This window comes from Elaeis guineensis, chromosome 11 (genome assembly GCF_000442705.2).
Source record: "Elaeis guineensis isolate ETL-2024a chromosome 11, EG11, whole genome shotgun sequence".
Taxonomy (NCBI): Eukaryota; Viridiplantae; Streptophyta; class Magnoliopsida; order Arecales; family Arecaceae; genus Elaeis; species Elaeis guineensis.
The window spans coordinates 631424-652785 of record NC_026003.2 but is presented as its reverse complement, the minus strand read 5'-3'; the positions used below and the strand labels follow the sequence as shown (position 1 = coordinate 652785).

Here is a 21362-nt window from a genome sequence, read left to right as displayed (position 1 = left end):
GGAGAAATAGCCATGGAGCAATGGTCAGAAAATTAATCGTTAAGCCTGTCAAGAGTCATCGAGTCGGCTCGAATTGATCTTGAGTTGGCTCAATTTAGATTCGAGCTAGCTCGAGCTTGTTTTGAGTTGGCTCAAACTACAGAAATAAAGATTTAACTTTCTGGAGTACTGACAAAGTCGGTTCGGATCTTGCTTCGAGCTAGCTTGAGTTGTAGAACTCAAATTTCAGCTTTCTATCCACCTAAGAGAGCTAGCTCAAATTTATCTTGAGCTGGTTCGAACTATAGATTTGAAAAACTAACTTTCTATCGATCTGAGAGAACTAGCTCAGATCTTGTTTCGAGCTAGTTTGACTTGCAGAATCCAAAAATATCTTCTCTATCATCCTGAGAGAGCTGGTTTGGATCCATTTTGAGCTAGTTTGATAGTATGCCAAACCAAAGTATCAAGAATGTTCTGTGCCAGAGTAGGTTTGATTTTTGGATGGATTGGTTCTAATTCTTTTAGATGGTTTTTTTGTGCTAAAAGTCTTCAAAAATAATTTCATTTGACTCAATTAATCTTTAATTATACTTAGAGTCTTTCAATGGCATTTTTTCTCATTTGATCTTTCAAACTTGAATTTCTTGGCCTCAATCTCTTCTAAATAATATTTTTATCTTCTAATTTTATTTTTTTCTTAATGAGCCATTTTTATTTTAGTGAAGGAGTCGGCTCATCTTGCTATGGGGTTGACTCCACTAAGTCTACACTTGAATTTTCTTCCTTAAAGACTTTGACTTAGTAAATTTTGTGAAGATCTTTTTGAATGAATATTTCTTTAATTTTAATATCTAAAAAGATCTAAAATATTTTTAAAATATATGATTAGATATATGATATACTCAAAATTTGGCAATCATCAAAATCAATCGCGGGATCAACAATAAGAATCATCATATCACCATTCATTGTTTCAGATCATATCACCTTTCACTATTTCATATCATAACAAGAAGCATCATAACAAGAACCAACATGAACCACTTTCAACAAAAAGCAGTCACTAAATGTCTATATATCCTAAACCAGCAACCTGTGCTATACACTTTTAATAACCTAAAGTAGACCATACAATATGTAACACAACATGTTTCATAACATATGTATTGAAAAGCTGAAACATTAGAATATATTGAAGAAAAATAGTGTTTAACATCAACAACAACAGTGGATTAATCATAGACAACCACAGTCATGACAAAAAAATATAGAGAATAAAAACATTCTCCAACCTGATGATTGACAAACATAAAGCATAGTCATCACAGACAACCCACATTGCATCAAAAGCATTATCCATCCTTTATATGTAAAAAGATAAAAAAAATTAGAATCCTAATAGTGTACTTTAACATCTTCCAATGCTATTTTGCTGGCTATACAACAAATCTGCACTCTCCTCCATAAAGTAGATTTGGTATTTTGATTGCCCTCTCGAGGCCTTCCCCTTCTACCAACTCCATCCCTTAAAGTAGATAAACTGATGAAGCAGATCCTCCCCTTGAAGCAGATCTACCTCTTCCCCTTAAAGCAGATCAAGTTGTAGCCATTCTATCATATGCTTGGGAGTGTTGTTGTACTTTTTTCTAAAAAAATTATAAGAAAATAAGGTAAGTAACTCGATGCAATAAAGTTTTGAAAAAAATCACAATCTGTACATTTTTCATCATCGAAGCATGCTGACAAGTCCTCCTATTATGGCCAAATCCTTTATAATTATCACACCTTATAGTGGTCAACCTCTTCTTCCAAACAAGTTCATCTTTTTACTTTTTTCTATTTTTTCTTGATCTTTCAGGCAATCTTTTGATAGATGGAGGCTGCAAATTCTCATCATCATTTCTTGGGTTAAGATTGCTATCAAGTAATGGATGATCTTGTCATTTAGAATCGTGATAATAGGCCAATTAGCATCAACTTTTTTCATAATGAAGAGAAGTCCATATAGATACAAAAGAAATGATATACAAACCAAATAATGGAGGCATCAAAGCACATACGAAAGCAAGACTGGAGTAGAGAAATTCTGTCAGTGCATGGGGCACTTGACAACAGAACTGGGGCTGAAATTTTATATATAGACACATCAGACGATCTAATCCAAAAAGATGGTCTAGATCTAAGTGGTGTAAGAAAAATATGCTAGGATTTGGGGCTCTGAATCATGTTGAGAGATGGAGAGAAAGAGATAATCTTTTATTTTCAATACTCCAAAAGAATGTACAAGAGCCTGCATATATAGAGAATGTACAAGGGTCTTTTTTTGATGGGAATATTTCCTACACACTTTTGTGGTAAAGAAATATAGTGATATTCTAGATAATATTTTCTACGTACTTTTGTGGTAAGAAAATATAATAATATTTTAGAGAATATTACCTACATACTTTTATGGTAAGGTAATATTTTACATATGTTTGTATACATTAACAATAGAGAAGAATAACAAAAATTTTATACATACAAAATATGTGCATAAATATATATTCTCACTAGGAGCTTAATCAAGATGAGCTAAAGCAAACTAAGTCAGTCCTAGCTTGGTTTATTTATTAGCTGAGTAAGCTGAACTCGAGCTGAATTTTGAACCAGATGTAAGTTGGCTTGTGAACAAATTTCTTATTTGGTAGCACTACAAGTCTCTGAAGCCATGAATATATTTTGAGATCTATATGTAGTTCAAAATTTGAGCCAATGAGTCGACTAGATGCAACATTCATACAATTCACCTGTCGAATTCTGACTTACGACCACTTAATTGTCCATTCTCTGATGATCAACCTGAGCTTTTGCAGCAATTCTTTGCCTAATTCAGATCATCCATGCCAGAGACACATCATTTTAAATATTCAACTCCAATCGATGCAGCTCTTTGATTTTTTTTTTTAATAGCTATTGCTTCTTATTAAATCAATGGAAGGCAGCCTCTGTATCATTTCAGACTAGAAAAAAGGGATGTCCGCACTCTTATTATCTGTCTAACAGAATTTTTTTTTTCAACCAACAAATTCTAGAACCAAACCCGCAAGACCGGTTAGTGGCGGTTCATGAGCACTCCCCCAGATGTGATACAGAAAAGAGCACACTTGATGAGATGAAGAGGCATCAAGCATGCAGGCCAACCAGTTTCTTGTTGATCTCCCACACCATCCGAGCCTTCTCAGGATCGCTAGCCTCTTGCGACAGCTGATTCTTGAATGATGCAGAGTTCTTGTTCCAGCTTCAGTATACGCTGGATTTGGTCAAATTGGGTTCGCTTACCACCTGAAACAGATGAAATCCTTCTAGTTAGTACGTACGTGGAGCCTCCATGCCTATAATTAATTTAACTCTTTTTGCTCCGACACACATTTGAAGACGTATTGTTCGTTATATATAGGACTAATTATACCTGTGCAAGTCTTTTGCCAGCTTTGTCCTAAAAAATGAAGCCTTTTGTGATGTACTTTTGGAACGGAGGGAAAAGGAGCCTGAACAAGGGGATGTGCTCCCTGAAGAAGTCAGTGGTGGCAATGCAGCCAAGGTAAAGAGAAGCAAATGTGATGCCTGTCTCCTCGTGGTACCGCCTATGGAATTCTGCATCATCAGCATGTTGCAGACCTTGCTACCTTGTATGCTTTTGCTCCATCAAACTCTCCCTCGTCAATCATGGTGGAGCCATTCATTCCATTCAAGCCCCTTGCGAGCCCCATAGGTCTCCCAGGTTTGCCTTGGGTGGCACGTTCATGTTATCTGGTCAGGTCAGGTCAATTCACACCAAATTAAATAGAGAAAAATTCACATCTCCACCATGATCATGATCATGACCATGACCATGCATGCAACCCAAATTAAGCTTCGAGAAGCCTAGTTTAGTAGCTTAATTTCTCTATCCATTAATTTAATTTAATTTAATTTAATTCTACCTATTATCAAACCGATGATGATGAGGTGCCTAAAGGGGTAATCAGATGTGTTCGGGTCCTTGAGGAGCTCCTGGGCAAGGAAAAAGTGGCCAAGGTGGTTGATCCCGACGCTCATCTCAAATCTTCGGCTGTGTAAGTGGGCTCCCTTGTAGTTGGAAGGTAGACAGCAGCATTGCACACCAGCACATCCAGCGGTATCTCGGAGAGCTGAAAGTTGTTGACGAACTGACAGACGCTCTCCAGGGATGCGAGGTCGAGGTGCATGATCTTGTAGCTCTCTTTGGACATGCCCGCTGCCTTGGCTACTCTCTCCACCTTGAGGAAGTCACGGCAGGCCATCACCATATTCCATCTCCCATTCTCGGCCAATGCCTTGGCTGTTGCGAGACCCAGACCTGAGGAGGCCCCTGTGATCACTACATTTCCCTTTCACAGTGTCTACTTCCCTTGCGGGGTGACTCGATCGATTGTCGGGGAGGCTGTAGTTGTTGCTGTCTCTACTCTTACTCCTTCCACTGCTACATTATTATTCACACTTTGGAAATAGTTCACAGCCAGAAAAAAATGTGGAACTCATTGATCAAAGGAGTTAGGCCTGCCTAACATCAGCAGACCATGTGGTCTGAATTAACCAACCAGCAGGAATATGTATCCACTTCCAATACATTACAGGTATAATTAAGAGTAAGGCATTTCGAGGATATGGGAACAGAACTGCAGGTCATATGAGCTACATGAATGGAAGAAATTAAGGAGAAGCCCTCTATATTACATATACAATTTGAGCTACATGCTTTGAAATAGCCAATTTGGAAAACATGAACAGAGGAATTGATGTCCTTTGTGTTGCAAAGTAGCTAAATTGAGCTTCAGATACCATAAAGTTAAAAGCAATGATAGCCTATTAGAAAACCATGCATGTACTTTAAAATTTTTCTTCGTTGAATAAAAAAAAGGCACTCCAGATTAATGAAGCTGGTTTCATCAACTCCAGCGCATATAGGCAAATATCCACTAATTCTCTACTCTCTTTTGAATGCTCTGATTGGCTGCAATCCAACTTGCCAAAGAAGGATAACAAATCACAGCATCCAATGTTCAAGTCGAAGTTTGAGATGTGAAGTGCAGGTGATGAGATCAAAATTACATATTGAGATCCTCAAATTTTATATACTCTTGAATATCAGCACTTCATCAAATTGGTCCATGTCTTTGTCTTGAGATAGAGTAGTTCCATTTCCATATGATCAATTTATCCTCCACAAGGAGTGTTTTCTCAGCTGAGATAAGATCAACAATACTGCAATTCTTCACAATGATCACCAGCATTTCAACCACATGAACTCACCAGATAATCATAACCATTTGACAATGGAAAATATGCAATTGCCTACGGAAACCAAATTTTGAATGCGAATATGTTAGTCATAGATGTATTCATGTCTAAAGAAATCCAACCAGTGAATCTAGAAAGCAAAAGAGGAGGAATCCGTACCTTACTACACTTAAGAGCTGCACACTTCAAGTCAGATTTAACATGGTCCAAAAGTGAAGCCCCGAAGAAAGCCGAGTCCTTGATACCACCACTGACCTTCCCCTGCACCATGAACACCTCCCACATGGCTAACCATATTCACATCACCCATTCCAAGGACAAGAAGGAACAAAAAAAAGCATGACTACATCTGTCTCCAAACTCACCTCTTTGTGGGTGGAGAGAGCTGAACGAAAGAAGGAAGCCTGGAGGGCCATTAAGAATTTCTAGTGTCAAAGAGTGGTTGGTAGTAGAGAGAGGAGCCATTGAGGCACTGGAGGATGGAGGGGGAGGGCTTATAAAAGGGATAGCATGGCTAGATAAGGCGATAAAAACTAGCTCGGCACATGCCAACTCGACTAGATATCCTCCAATGGGATTTTTTGGTTTAGATTTCTTCTTGACGATATTTTGCCCCGCTTCTTGATCCATCTACATCCCAGAATAGATTGTCCTAATTGGATGCTCGGTCGAAGAGGAATAGCAGACCTGGATATCCTATCCCAAAAGTTATAGTGAAGCCGTTAGGCTAGGGTCCCTTGTCTTGCAGTATAGTTGCCATCTCATTTGTAGATATTTAGTCACATAAAGAAAAAAAAATATTAGATGGAGCAGATTCAATGCACCAGTATAATAGTCACTCACCCAGATCTAGTGGACCACTAATCACTCACCCAAATCCAATGGATAAGTCCAATACTCACTTGCCATATTATCTCCCCTTATATTATCTAAACTATTCAAGATTAAAATAGAGGTGACAACCTATCATATTATCCACCGTACATATGCTCCAGGATTTGGATTGGCATCGGATCTGATCTGTCTAATAATTTCTTATGAGAAAGGTAAGGCCTTGGTCTCTCTCGATGGCATGTGTGCGTTGTAGGCTTGGTATATTGGTAACATTGCTCTAATTGATTGTAGGTTATTCTGGACTCTTAGAATGATATTAAAACCTAATGTGAAGTATTATTCAGATTAAAAGATATGTCAAATAATATAAGGGGGTGTTTGGTTCGCGATTGAAATCGAAATCAAAATGAAAATCAGAATAGTTTGGAATTAGAGTTGGAATGGCTTAATCCCCCAAAGCATTTAGTTTGTGATCTGAATCAGAATTGAAATGAATGATTCCCATTATTGTTGCTTGGTTCATTTGAAGATAGGAATCGGAGTCAACTTAATTTTTATTTTTATTTTTAAATAAATTTTTTAAAATTAATTATTTTAAAATTAATATTAAATAAAAATTAAATATAATAATAATATCTTTAATTTTTTTAAAAAAATTATTTTAGCCCCATGCCATCGAACCTTAAGCCTAACTCTTCCCCCCTCTCACCGTGATGGCCATTGCCACCGTCCGCCCCCTCGTTACCATTTACCCCCCTGAGGGAGACCTGGCCACCGACAGATCCAACTCTGTCTCCCCTCTCGATGTCCTCAAGGCCTTGATTTGCCCCAACATCATCAATTTCGTCCATGCCAACCTCTCTAAGAACCACCACTAGCCCTATGCCATTTCCAAGCTCCCCGATCACTAGACCTCTACGGAGTCTTGGGGCATCGGTCGCACCATCTCCCGTATCCCCCACATCCTTGATGGTGGTACCCACTGTGCCAGCCAGGGAGTGTTCGGTAACATGGTCCGTGATGGCCGGATGTTCGCTCCCACAAAGATCTGGCACCGTTGGAACCATCGCATCAACATCAACCAGCGTTGCTTCATCGTAGTCTCTGCCCTTGCTGCCTCCGCCATCCCCTTCCTGGTCATGGCTCGAGGCCACCGCATCGAGTTCGTCCCTGAGCTCCCCCTTGTCATTTTTGACTCCACTGAAGACATTGTTCTCAAACCAGATCCGACGGTAGGTGTCGGCGACATTCTTCTGCTCGATGGAGGAGCAGAAAATGGCCTTGAGGGCAAGGGCCTCAAGGGAGGAAGGGGAGTGAATGAGGAAGATGATTTTCTTTTTTATTCTCATTCCAGTGCAATAAGATTTTGATTTTATTGGGGTGGATCCGGATTCGATTAGGGAGGAATGGATCATTTCCATTCCTCTATGGAATGGGAATCGAAATTGGATTCTCCCCAAGCAAATAGCTGTAATGGGAGTCATTCATTCTAATTTTCATTTCAAATCTTAATTATCCCAATCAAACACCCCCTAAAAGTGTTACACATGAGCTGGGGCTTATCATAGTGGTTATATCTTTTTCTTTCTCACAATAATAGCAGAATCTAAATTTGATTCTTAGTCTATGCATCCCTGTAACTCTAAATATGAGTAACTATAGTATAGGTGGATTTCTCTCCTTTCCACCAAAAAAAAAAAAAATTCATATAGTGTTAGATATTGGTTATTAGCAATTGGCTAAAAATAGAGCTAACATTATGTTGGTGTGGTTTCTCCTCATGTGGGACTCATAACCCCTTAAAATAAAACAAAAAAGGATGATATGGTGTTTTAAGGTCATGTATTGTTGGGGCAATAAAGAGTTTGTGTGGCATGAAAATGGAGACAACAGCAATAGGGAAGAAAAAAAAAATTGATGTTATTTTTATCAAATAATCGGATGGTTGATCATATCTCAATTTTTACAAAATCTCAGTTTATTGTTTTGAGCATCGAGAGCTACAAGTTGAATGATTTTGATTTTTGAAAAGTTTTCTCCATTAATTATTTCAAGTATCCATACATTTGATAAGATCTATCTTCTACTTTTGTTTATTATTGAAATTTGCATTATTAGTAATGATTATTTTTATTATGAAATCTGAGATTTATTTTTAATGATATATTTATGTAACCTTTAGTTAATCTAGAGAAGACTTACAGTAATCCTATTATTCTAAATAGTAGGAGATTCATATCAAAATTATGATGTCTCTTTTTATGGGTTGCTTGATTACTTTTTGTTTACTAAATTATTTAAGTAAATTGTAGAGATTATTTTGCTTTACTATATCCCATTTAATTGCACAAAAAGAAAAAAGAAGTTTGCAACTTTATTATTCATGATTGCAGTTTTTTTTCTAATAAAGTGGTATTAGAGGAAGCTTGTTACTGGTTAAAGTTTTTTGTATTGATTAAATGAAAGAATATATGAATGAAAGTATGGTTAAACTTACATCTTCTAATTAGTCAATTTCAAAGTTTCGAAAGAAAAATTTATTATTCTACAAAAATTTGTATGATTCCACTGAAGAAGATAATATCAAACCAAGTGAGAAAACTCAATAAGAGTAGCAGAAAATAAATAAAAAGATGGTTGGATTAATCAGATAATAGATAGATGATAGTGTTTTTCATCATTTTGTCATAGAGACTGTTGCTGCAAGACTCTAGAAGATGGTTGATGTGGCTAGAGATGGGTATCGCCTGGGATTTGGGATGTTGAGAGAACCTGCAAGGAAAGTCTACACTCACCAAAGGCATTCTGGTGGGGAACCCTTCAATGCTTAAGTCAGCCAGAGCTTTAAGAATAGTAGAGAGAAAAGAGGGAGTGAGGTTGTGCGGTGCAGGATGCCCTTCTCCTCCTCTCATTTCAGCTTTTCTTATATTGGGATCCCCTTCGTACCTCTTTTATTTGAAAGTTGAGCCTGTAGGTTGTTAGCCAAAATTTGTAGGTTTGTAAGGCCTGATTCTCTCGACCATTGGAACACATTTTGGTCATTTATTTAAAAAAAATCTTTCGCTAGCCATAGAATCAAGGTTGTTATTCATGGGCATTGTAATGGCCTTCATTCGGGTGGCTAGTCGAGCTAGTGATCTGAAGTGAGCGTAGGGTTGAGGTCTCGAGCCCACATCCGGTGTGGCTTCACCAAGTCACTTTTGGATGCTCACCATGGGAATAGTTGATCTAGTCCTTAGGTCATCTATACAGTACTTGCCTCCCACTCTCGAGTTCGAAGTCATCTTTCAACTTTGGATGAAGGAAGTACTTACCTTGGTGGTCGAACTGCCGACCCGGTTCCCACATGGATGCATCCGCATTACTATGCTTTGAAAAAGCTTTTGAGGACTAATGATGCATCATTTTGCGATCTGTGCCACCATTATTAGGAAGGAAATTTGAGGAGTCATGGAACGATGCTTCTGAAGAAAAAAAATTTGGGGATTATCTTTGCACTCATGGGGACTCACCATGTGGCAGGTGGCAGTAAGTCTCGAGGTGCACTTTACAAGTTGCCTCATATGGCTCGATGATGGAAGGGTGAGATGAAGAGTCGCAAGGTCTGTTGCTCTCAAGGCTGGCTTAATGACAAAATCTAATGATTTGATGGCCAAATCCATGCCATTGGTGGTCTGTATAAATAGATCACCCATCTAGTTAGATTTCTTGTCATCCAATTGCCAGTTACTCTTTTGTCGTTGTAGCCATTAGAGAAAAATTCTTTTTTTCTTGTCTTGGAGTAATGAAGCTATCGTTGTCATCCATCAAACTAGTGATGAAGAAGAAGATGAACTCCTCAGATAGGGAGTCCTCATCCAAGAAGGTGAGGAGTACCCAGTCGGAGTCTTCTACTTTTGATCTATCACTGCCCCTAGTGGGGACTGAGGATAACTTAGTTGTGGTCATGCTACTGCATCAGTTGCATTGGAGTCACTTCCTACTTTTTTTTCTTTTGGGCTAGGCCTAGCCTCCCTCCATGGGGTCAAATGGATCGACGAGGCTTGGGGTGGACCCTTTTTTGCTTAGGGATAGAGGGGGGTTCACCGAGGCTGCAGTAGGGGTTTCCATCGAGGCCAGATTTAGATGCATTCAGGAGTATAAGGCTTTGGCGAATTTTAAGCATGAGATCATTGAGGTATTTTTGGCCACCATCATTTAGGACTGCAAGGCATGCCTGCAGTTGATGGTCTCGAAGCTAGACCTAAGATATCTTTGCCCCAAGAACAGCGATGAAAAGGTCAGGGCATTTTCTTCGGATGAAGACTAATTCTTCCTTTTTTTTGTATTTTTTTGGTGTCCTCTCTTTGACAAAATTTTGTAAATAAACTTTTTGATTAATTAAAAACATATTTTCATCTTGTTTACCTTTCACATGAAGTCTTATGCTTCTTTGTGATGATTGTACTAATTAGCTCTCATTGTGATCAAGGGCTCGGGTGGCTTGGTTGGGTCAGTTTCCATAACTGAGCTAGGGTCTCCTTTGACTCCCCTTAAAGTGCTTGCTTTGCCAATATACAATGGGTGAACTTTTAAAAACCGTAGACTTGTTTGCTCGTCAGATGCTGGATGTTGATGGGTGCCATATCACCTTCTATGGATCAGAGAAGATGATGCATCTCAGGGATCGTGTGGCAGAGAGCTGTATAATCTAGAGGCCTAGTGAGGCTCCATTTTTAATACTGATAAGGATGGTACATTGAAAAGGTCCATTAGTGCTCCTTTCTCCAGGAGGCATAGTTTTTGAGGCCTTTCAGATGGCAACACTTGTCACACCATCAATAGTGTGCTTGAATCTACTCGGGCCTGCTCCCCTTTTATAATAGGGATCCTATTGCTCGAGGCCAGTCTTGCCCTGATCATCCTTTAGAATGTCATGGTGGCATCATCTCATTCAGCACCAAGGGAATGCTAGAGCTTTCCTCCATCTGGAGAAGTCTTCGAAGGGTTAAGCCCTCTATTATCATTGTCGCTTGCTTCTGCTGGTAGTGTGGGGTCTCTGAAGGATTAGTCCATATTGGCTTCAATGGATCATATGAAGTCCTTGAAAGGTTAGCCCCTGTCGACTTTAATGGGCTTGTGGGATCTCCAGAGAGTTAGCCCCTATTAACTTCAATCAGTCGTGTGGGGTCCTCAAAGAGTTAGCCCCTATCAGCTTCAGTGGGCCATGCGGTGTCCTCAAAGGGTTAGTCTTTGTCGACTTTAGTGGGCCATGTGGGGTCTCCAGAGGGTTAGTCTTTGTTACAGTGGTATCATGAATGCCTCAGATTTACAGCTCTATGGGCTATGACTATGCTGTAAAGAGATATGCTGTGAAGAGCTACCTTTATATGAGCTGACCCTGATATGAGCTCCTTTATGCTGATACGAGGTATTCTAAGCATCTATATTGATATAAGCTGAGGCCAAAAGCAATAAATAGCCCCACATGGAGAGCACATAAAGGTTAAAATCTCTTTTGATTGACAACCTATATAATTAATAGATGAGACTCTCATCTACCACGAGGTGACACCACTTATTTAACAAGATCAAAAGATCAGACACGATCTTCGAGATTATTCAAAAGGGATATGCAAATCTTCTACTCAGTATGCCACTAGCAACGATCTCCTTATTTCACAAAAATGATTAAGGGCTAAATTATCTCACCCAGTTTGACATGTTCAATGGCCTGACAATCTCGAGATCGTGCAATCTCACAGCTAATAACCCAGTTGTTCGACATCTTTCTATATAAACAATCAGAACCCTGAGGATCCAGGTAAGTCCAATCGAATCCTTCTCAGAGAATCTGTTGTTGCTTCTTTATTTTTTGTTTTTCTAATTTGAGCATCGAAGGGTCCTCGTTGGAGCCACAACCTCCGATTTGGGACTTATTTTGCAGCTGACTCCAACACTAGCATCTCTGCTCGAGATTTTTAGTGTCCGTCTTCCAACTCCGATCGATTTAAGCAGCAACAGATAGAGGAAGGGCTACATTCGTATTCATGACTCAAAGATGGATATCTTTTCGGCTTTTCAATACCGTCGCTTTTCGATAGGCAGCCAGCCAGCTGACAATCAAGTTCAGCCACTAACGTCGAAAATCTCTCCGTCGGTTCAATTGATCATCCCTCAACCAGTTTAATCGGCCCTATCGGTGTCAGTCACGGTCGATCAATTTGATCAACTGTTCCAGCAAGTTCAACATTTGACGACCATAGTTCAAGTAGTCCAGACTTTTCTCGTGCCCTTTCAGGTAGTGCCACAGCCTCCTCAGATTGTCCATGCACCTTCTACGGTGGTACGTCATACATTTTCCTAGGTGTTGCCGCCTGTGCCTTCCACGATGATGCCCCTGTAGAATCTTATTTTGACTGCAGCTCTGCAGTCACATCTCAACTAGAGCCACAAGCACCTCCTCAAAGTTTGAAGAGGAGGTTGACTCATCAAAGTCACCTTAGGGTCCAACAATCGATCAGACGGCGATCTCCAAGCCCATAGTCGGGCCATGACTCAACCCCCGAACATCGATCTCCTTTGCGCTTGAGGCTGGTACTGTCCATGAAGTTGACTTTGAAAGGCAGTTCTAGGAGCTCTATCAGTAGTTGGGTCAGAAAATTGAAAAGGTCCTCAACGATAATGGCTCTTTGGCACTGTCCTACGAAGGGTATAACAGCCAGTCACCTTTCATCTCGAGGATTGTGCAGAAATCATTTTTTCTACACTTTAAACTGCCTCAGCTGGAGGTCTACGATGGGACTATCGACCCCATCGATCATGTAGAGACCTTCAAGACAGTCATGTTTTTCAGAGAGTATTGGATGCAATCCTCTGTCGAGCATTCTCTCCAACTCTTAAGGGGACCGCTCGGTAGTGGTACTCGAGTTTGAGACCGACGTCTATCTATTCTTTGATGACTTGTATCGATCTTTCATCGATCATTCATCAGCAGTCGATGACAGTAGAAGTGGTTCGACTACCTCCATACTATCAAGCAAAAAGAGGACGAGTCAATCCACTCTTTTATGAATAGATTCAACATGGCAACCTTGAAGGTCTAAAATCTGGATCAATTGACTACGATGGCGGCAATGACAAGCGGTCTCCTGAAGAATGATTTGAAAAACTTATTAGTTAAGACTTATCCTCGAGATCTCTCAGATATGCTTATCTGTGCAGAGAAGTACATCTACAAAGAAGAGACCTTTGCCGATGATACTCCTGCCAGTTCAACCATGATGGGATCCAATAAGGAGTGCCATCCAAGGTGAGAGGAGAAAAGATGCCAGCGCTCTTGGTCCCCACCCCTGAGATGGAATAATGGGGGTCAAAATCATTCGATCCCGCAGTCTTTCGAGAAGGATTCCACAACCATCACCTCCTAGGCAGTATGATAGCTATACGCCCCTGAATGTTCGTCAGAGGGAGGTGTTGCTATAAGTGGGGCCTGAGTTATTTGTGCCCCGACTGATGAGAACAAGGTCAGAATACCGTCGAGATCCGAATAGACACTGCTTTTACCATTGTGACCATGATCACGAAACTGAAGACTGCCACCAACTTAATGACAAGATCAAGAGGCTTATCAAGCAAGGGCAGTTGAATCATTTTATCCAAAGAGCAGCCCCTCAATATTGAGCTCTGAGAGTTCAACAGCCGCCTTCTCTGCCTCAATAGCATCTCCCTCAACCTTAATCGTAGCAAGCACCAACGTGGTAGGAATGCTAGCAGGTCAGAGGGCAAATGGTGGAAGAAGAGTGACTCATCTGATTAAAAATCCACATGATTATGGGGGTGTTGAAAAATGTTGGCAATTTCATGCATATATTTCAAAAATTTTTGAAATAAATCACAACAGAAAGCAACTAGATTAATCATATTAATCTAACATCCATATGATCAGATCAATAAATCAACTTACTCTATTATCTATGATATGATATATTGCATATAAAATCTAAAAAATTAGAAGATAAAATCTACATGCATACATATGAATAGTAGATCAAATCTACTTCTAATCTGAGTTCAAAACTCTATACCTGAGTGCAGGTCGACGATCACCACTGCTGAGAGATGTGGTAAAGAGGATCCTTTCTAGTTGCTCATAGCCGCACACGTGTCCGACCTCTATGAATAGTCCACTCGAAGCTCTGATCTGATCGGTCTCCTCGAGAGCACTAGCTCGCATGAAGACCATCTTGTTCGCTGATCTGGATGTTTTCTTTAAATCTTTCGAACCTTTTCAGAGGTTGAAGAAGGACATCTAGAGGAGATGAAGATGTGAAAGAAATATGGAGAGGAGACACTCTTCTCTCTACTTTTTCTCTCTTCCAAATCCTTAGGAACAAAATCCTAGGGTTTTAATGTTTCGCTCACCCAAAGAGGAGAGGGCTCTCCTCTTTCTCATGCCATGATATGTCATGCCTCCACCCACCACCATGAAGATCTCTTTCTAATCTCTCTCTTACGTGCACAAAAGAAAATAAATCCTTTTATTTTGACATGAAAGTGGATAGGGTTTGAAGAGTCCGACAATGTTTGGACTCTTGCATGTGTTGTCGCCCCCTCTCACAAAACCAACACCCAAAAAATATTGGATGCCCTAACCAAATTATTTTCAGGGTAAATCAGATCCTCATCTGATTTTCCATAGTGAAAACTTCCCTTTTGTCACACACAAGAAAAGGAAAACAAGGTGTGGCATGAAGGTGGTTGGGATGAGAACAAATTTTTCTTGATAAGGAATCAAATTTGAAATCAAATCTCAAACCTTTCGTTATCAAAACCAATCCATATTTGGTGTTGAGAAAGGGGCAACATTTGATGTTATTGGCATGGAGAAACCTCATGCAAAACTACTTTTAACATGAGGAAGGGGGGCATCTAATATTTGGATGGCACAAGGGAAGAGTCCAACACTACATGGACTCTTAGTTTCCTTATTTGACTCCAAATCAAATCACATTTAGTTAAGCCCAAATAGATAGTTGAAACCTACTCTAATTAGGTTCATAAATTTTTTATCAAATTATAATCTAATTAAGAATTGATTGAATCAAAATTCTGATCAAATCAGGGATAATTCTTTCTTAATGATTAGGTCATCTCATAACCTAATTGGATCAAACCTAATTGAATCTAATTCAATTAGATTTGATTTGATTTAATCCTCTTTGCTGAATCAAATTAAACTAATCAATAATCTAATTGTTAATTAATCTTCTATTAGTCTACTAACACTTAGTGAATAAATTTATTTTAACTTTTGCATAAGGTTAACCATCAATTGAATTGACGATTAAATCTTTGAACGATTCTTAATCATTGATCAGCCACATGATCAGTCAGAAGCTTCTTTTGAGTATAACCCTATAAGTTCGAACCTAAGCTGGTAGTATAGGAATAAATTTTTAAACTAATTGATGTAACCATCTAGCAATGAGATCCGACGTTCAGATAGGTCGAATGATGGCAAAATAATATTCAAGAACCTACTGACATATGGTTACCGTATAATTCATCCTTTTGACCCTAATACTCAAAGATGACTTAGGATTTAATTGTCAACCCTAGATAAGTCATTCACATTATATTTCAATCTTTCAAATCCATCACATAGATTATCTGGGTTCAGATTTTACTAAATTAAAATACATTAATACATTAACTCTTACTTATTCGAAGAGATCAATTCTTTTTTGACTCACGCATCAACTTGACAAGTACTTGACTGTACCCAAAAATCTTTCATTACTGAATTAAAAATTTAGACAGTCTGACACCAATGTACAATGAGTTGCTTGCAAATCACCGTGGTGATCTCAGGTCGGAAGGACACTTATATCCATACCCTTCGTGAGCTACTTTTGACAGCAGAGTGCTCAACAGTTGGTCACGTTCAGTGATGATGTACTCCTACATCTTACCAGCATGCCATACCAGTGTCTCTACACCATTTGATTATAAGAACAACTGATGTATATAGCATACAATGACCTATACTTGATATCGCTATCATCCTAATAATAGCATATCGTTTGGTTGTGAACAAATTTAAAGACTATGCGATAAATCTTTCTTTATCGATCAAAATAGTTCTAAGAACTTTATCACAATACAGGAGTTTGTTAGAAGAGGTAATCTTATGATGAAAAAGGCCAAATAATTTTTGTTATTGATCAATTCATATACACTTATAATTAGTATAATTATCAAATGATTGGCTTTAGGACACAATTTTCAATAACTCTGACTTGAACTAAAGCCAATCAGTATAGTATCATATATCCATCTTTGATTTATCATCTCAAAATTCCTATATACTAAGGCATTAGTAAATAGATCGGTTAGGTTCTTCTTTCTGTCAATCTTCTAAAGTTTGATGTCATCTCTATCCATGATTTCGAATAAGATGATAGCGATGTAAAATACTTGATAAGCTAATGGGACTTTGGCTCCTAAGCATGAGCTATGGCTTTGGTGCTATACAATATAGTAGAACCATCATTGGAGGGTGCCAGTTCTAGCTTGTCAGTGAACATGTACAATCACATAGCTTCTTTGCAAGCATCAGATGCTGCAATGCATTTTGTCTTGCAATTTGCATTGGCTATATTTTTTTACTTAAAACTTTTTCAGTAGATTGCTCTATTATTTAAGGTAAGGATGTATTCTAATACGTTCTTGCTATTATTATATCCAACTAAAAATTAAAATCAAACTCCATAAGTTTTAAGTCAAATCTTTCATAATCGAGTCATCGGTCTTTAGTATTTCTCAAATACTTAAAGATAACCTTTCAGTGATTCTCACTAGATCTTGCAGGTATCCACTCACTATCCTTAGTGAGTATACCATATCTGATCTTATACATGATGTACGTGATAGAATAAATTTTACTCATAAATATTTTATGTATGTTGGATTGGGATAACCCAAGCAGCTTCTAAGATCTATCTCTATAGATCTTTATCCTTAGGATGAAAGATGCTTTCTTAAGTCTTTTATAGATAATAGTGATAACTGTGAAATCTTTATTTTCTGTAATGTAAGGAATGTCATTCTCGATTAAAAAAATTTTATTCACATACAAAATAAGAAATACACTTACAGAGCTATTAACCCATTTATATTTACAGAATTTTATTTCATTCTCAATGAAGCCATACGTTTTGATCACTTATCAAAATGCATGTTCCAACTTTGAAATATTTAGCATTGCCATAGGAGAAAATATCTCATTATGGCCAATACTATAATGTTAATAATATCCTTAGGCAACCAGACTGGTTTTGTAGGTCTCCACCTTTTCATCTGCATCCTTTGATCCTGTTGAAGATCCATTCACACCTATGGGCTTTACCCTTTCAAGTGGATCAATGAGTGTCCATACACTGTTGACGTTCATGAAACTCCATTTCAAACTGTATGGCTCCATGCCACTAATCGAAGTTGGACCTCTGCATGACATCGATGTAGATAATCAGATCCTTGTTGTTCTCATCGAGTTCAACAGGATCACATCCTAGAACTAAAAACTGAAGTATCTATTCGATAGATGTGGTACTCTACCAAATTATTTTTAAGATAAATATTGGACACCCCAACTAAATTATTTTTAAGGTAAATCAGATCCTCATCTGATTTCCCATAGTGAAAACTTCCCTTTTGTCACACACAAGAAAAGGAAAACAAGGTGTGGCATGAAGGTGGTTGGGATAAGAACAAATTCCTCTTGATAAGGAATCAAATTTGAAATCAAATCTCAAACCTTTCCTTATCACAACCAATCTATATTTGGTGTTGAGAAAGGGACGACATCCGATGTTATTGGGATGGAGAAACCTCATGCAAAACTACTTTTAACATGAGGAAGGGGGGCATCCAATATTTGGATGGAGAATGGGAAGAGTCCAACACTACATGGACTCTTGGTTTCCTTATTTGGCTCCAAATCAAATCATATTTGGTTAGGTCCAAATAGATAGATAAAATCCAATCTAATTAGATTCATAAATCCTTTATCAAATCTTAATTCAATTAAAAATTGATTGAACCAAAATTCTAATCAAATCAGAGACAATTCTCCCTTAGCAATTATGTCATCTCATAACCTAATCGGGTCAAACCTAATTAAATCTAATTTAATTAGATTTGATCTAATCCTCTTTGTGCAATCAAATTGAGCTAATCAGCAATCTAATTATTAATTAATCCTCTATTAATCTACTAACACTTAGTGGATAAATTTATTTTAACTTTTGCATAAGGTTAACCATCAATCAAATTGATCAATCACTTGAATGATTCTTAATCGTTGATCAGCCACTTGATCAGTCAGAAACTTCTTTTGAATATAATCCTATAGGTTTGAACCTAAGCCAGTAGCACAGAAATAAATTTCAAAACTAATCGATGTAATCATCTAGTAATGAGATCCAACATCTGGATAGGTTGAATGATGGCAAAGTAACATTCAAGAACCTACTGGCGTATGGTTATCATATAATTTATCCCTTTGATCTTAATGCTCAAAGATGACCTAGAGTTTAGCTGTCAACCCTAGATAAGTTATTCACATCATATTTTAATTTTTCAAATCCATCACATTGATTACCTGAGCTCAGATTTTACTAAACTAAAATACATTGATATATTAACTCTTACTTATTCGGAGGGGTCCATCCCATCTTGACTCACATACCGACTTGACAAGTACTTGACTGCACTCCAAAATCTTTCATTTCTAAATTAAAAATTTAGGTAGTCCGATACTAAAGTACAGTGAGTTGCTTGTAAATCATCATGGTGATCTCAGATCGGAGGGACACTTATACCCATACCCTTTGTGAGCTACTCTTGACAGTAAAGTGCTCTGCAGTTGGTCATGTTCAATGACGATATACTCCTACATCTCATTTGCATGTCATACTAGTGTCTCCACACTATTTGGTTATGAGGACAACCAATGTATATGATACACAATGACCTATACTTGATATCACTATCGTCTTAGTAATAGCATATCATTTGATCGTGAATAAATTTAAGGACTACGCGATAAATCCTTCTTTATCGATCAAAATAGTTCTAAGAATTTCATCACAATACAGAAGTTCGTTTGAAGATGTAACCTTGTAATGAAAAAGATTAAATAATTTTTATTATTGATTAATTCATATATATTTATAATTAGCACAATCGTCAAATGATTGGCTTTAGGACATAATTTTCAATAGGAGGTCGTCTGAAATCTGAGTTGAATGATGAAAATCAGCTCACATCTAGATGAGATAATCAAATACTGACTAATTAATCTTTTGTAGAAAAATACGGATCTTGTTACCTGATGATCAACTTTGATCTGATGATCTAATGCTGCAGTGAGCCAAAGTCTCACAACCTACCAAGCAGGCGCTAGAAGGAAGGCTATTGCCCAACCAAGTGGATGAAGTGGCATGCGCAGGAACTTATAGGCTAAAGCAGCTTGATGGGACTCTAATTTTTAGACCATGAAACTTGGTGAACCTCAGTATATATTATCAATGATGTAACTACTTTTCATGAAAATAAAATTTGCAGGGCCATCAATTCATGATTGGCACTCGAGTTCTTCAAGAGTTGCTTCCTCCTTCTACTCATGACCCTGAATTATAACTACGATCAACTAATATGAGGGATAACTTATCAGACCCTCAAGAAGACCTCGATGACTTTGAGGTGGGACTAACTTACCAGACCCCAGCAAAGTCCGAGTCATGTGAGAAGCGGAGGGAGACCCTTAGGAAATCTTTAGAGGGCTAACTTACCAGAACCTCGAGAAGATCTCGATGACTCTGAGGTAGGGTTAACTTACCAGATCCCAGCAAAGCCCAAGTCATGTGAGAAATGGAGGGAGATCCTTAGGAAACCTTTAGAGGGCTAACTTATTAGATCCTCGAGAAGACCTCGATGATTCTGAAGCGAGGCCAACTTACCAGACCCCAGCAAAGCTCGAGTCATACGAGAAGTGGAGGAAGACCCTTAAGAAACCTCTAGAAGGTTAAGTTACCAAACCCTCGAGAAGACCTCGATGACTTTGAGGTGGGGTTAACTTATCAGATCCTTGTAGAGCCTGAGTCGTATGAGAAGCGGAGGGAGATCCTTAGAAAATCTTTAGAGGGATAACTAATCAGAGCCTCAGAATCAGACCCTTAGAATACTGTCAAGAGTGCAAGATGCTATTGGTACAAGCTCATCGTTGGCACACACTGCCTCTCACACAAAGACGAGAAGTATTAGATGCCGTAAGTATAAGATCGTCGTAGGCACACAACACCACTTTTGAAGGCTAACTTACTAGACTCCTACAGAGCCTGAGTCGCATGAGAAGCAGAGGGAGACCCTTGAGAGAATCTCCAGAGTGCTAACTTACCAGACCCTCGAGAAAACCTCCATGACTTCGAGGTGGGACTAACTTACCAAACCTCTGCAGAGCCAGAGTCACATGAGAAGTGAAGGGAGACTCTTGAGGGAACCTCCGGAGGGTTAACTTACCAGACCCTCAAGAAGATCTTGATGACTTTGAGGTGGGGCTAACTTATCAGATCCCTGCAGAGTTTGAGTCATACGAGAAGCGGAGGATAACCCACAGGACCTTCGGTAACCCATCAATCTCTATTCGGGCCTGCTCATTGAATCTCCTCTGAGCCGATCTCTTTCTGAGGACAACCCATGGGACCTTCAGAAGCCCATCGATCTCTATCTGGATCCGTCGAAGTTCTTCCTCTGGGCCATCCATCAAGTATTCCTCTGAATCCATCGAGCTTCTTCTTTCGAGTAGTCTGTCACCTTCATCCAGGCCAAACTCTGGACAAACAAAGGCTAATCAAAAAGACCCTCAACTCAACTATCAACGACCCTTCATTGGCCCTAGCTCCAAATGGCCTATGATCGACTCAAAATTTAGGATCATTTTCTTAACTGCTTCTATCATCCGTATTGGACATCCCTAGGTCTGAGGCATCATGTCAATAATACTCTTTCATCTAATTCTCAGACTCAGGAGTAAGGAGATATGTTACGGTGGTATCATGGATGCCTCGAATTTATAGCTCTATAGGCTATAACTATGCTGTGAAGAGGCATGCTGTGAAGAGCTACCTTCATATGAGCTGAGTTGATCCTGATATGAGCTGAGCTGACCCTAATATGAGCTCCTCTATACTGATACAAGGTAT

At 38.7% G+C, this 21362-nt stretch overlaps 1 pseudogene; it reads right to left on the bottom strand.

The window, feature by feature from the left end:
- Positions 1-3147: 3147 nt before the first annotated feature.
- LOC105053510 (protochlorophyllide reductase-like) lies at positions 3148-5699 on the bottom strand (annotated as a pseudogene).
- Positions 5700-21362: the final 15663 nt, after the last annotated feature.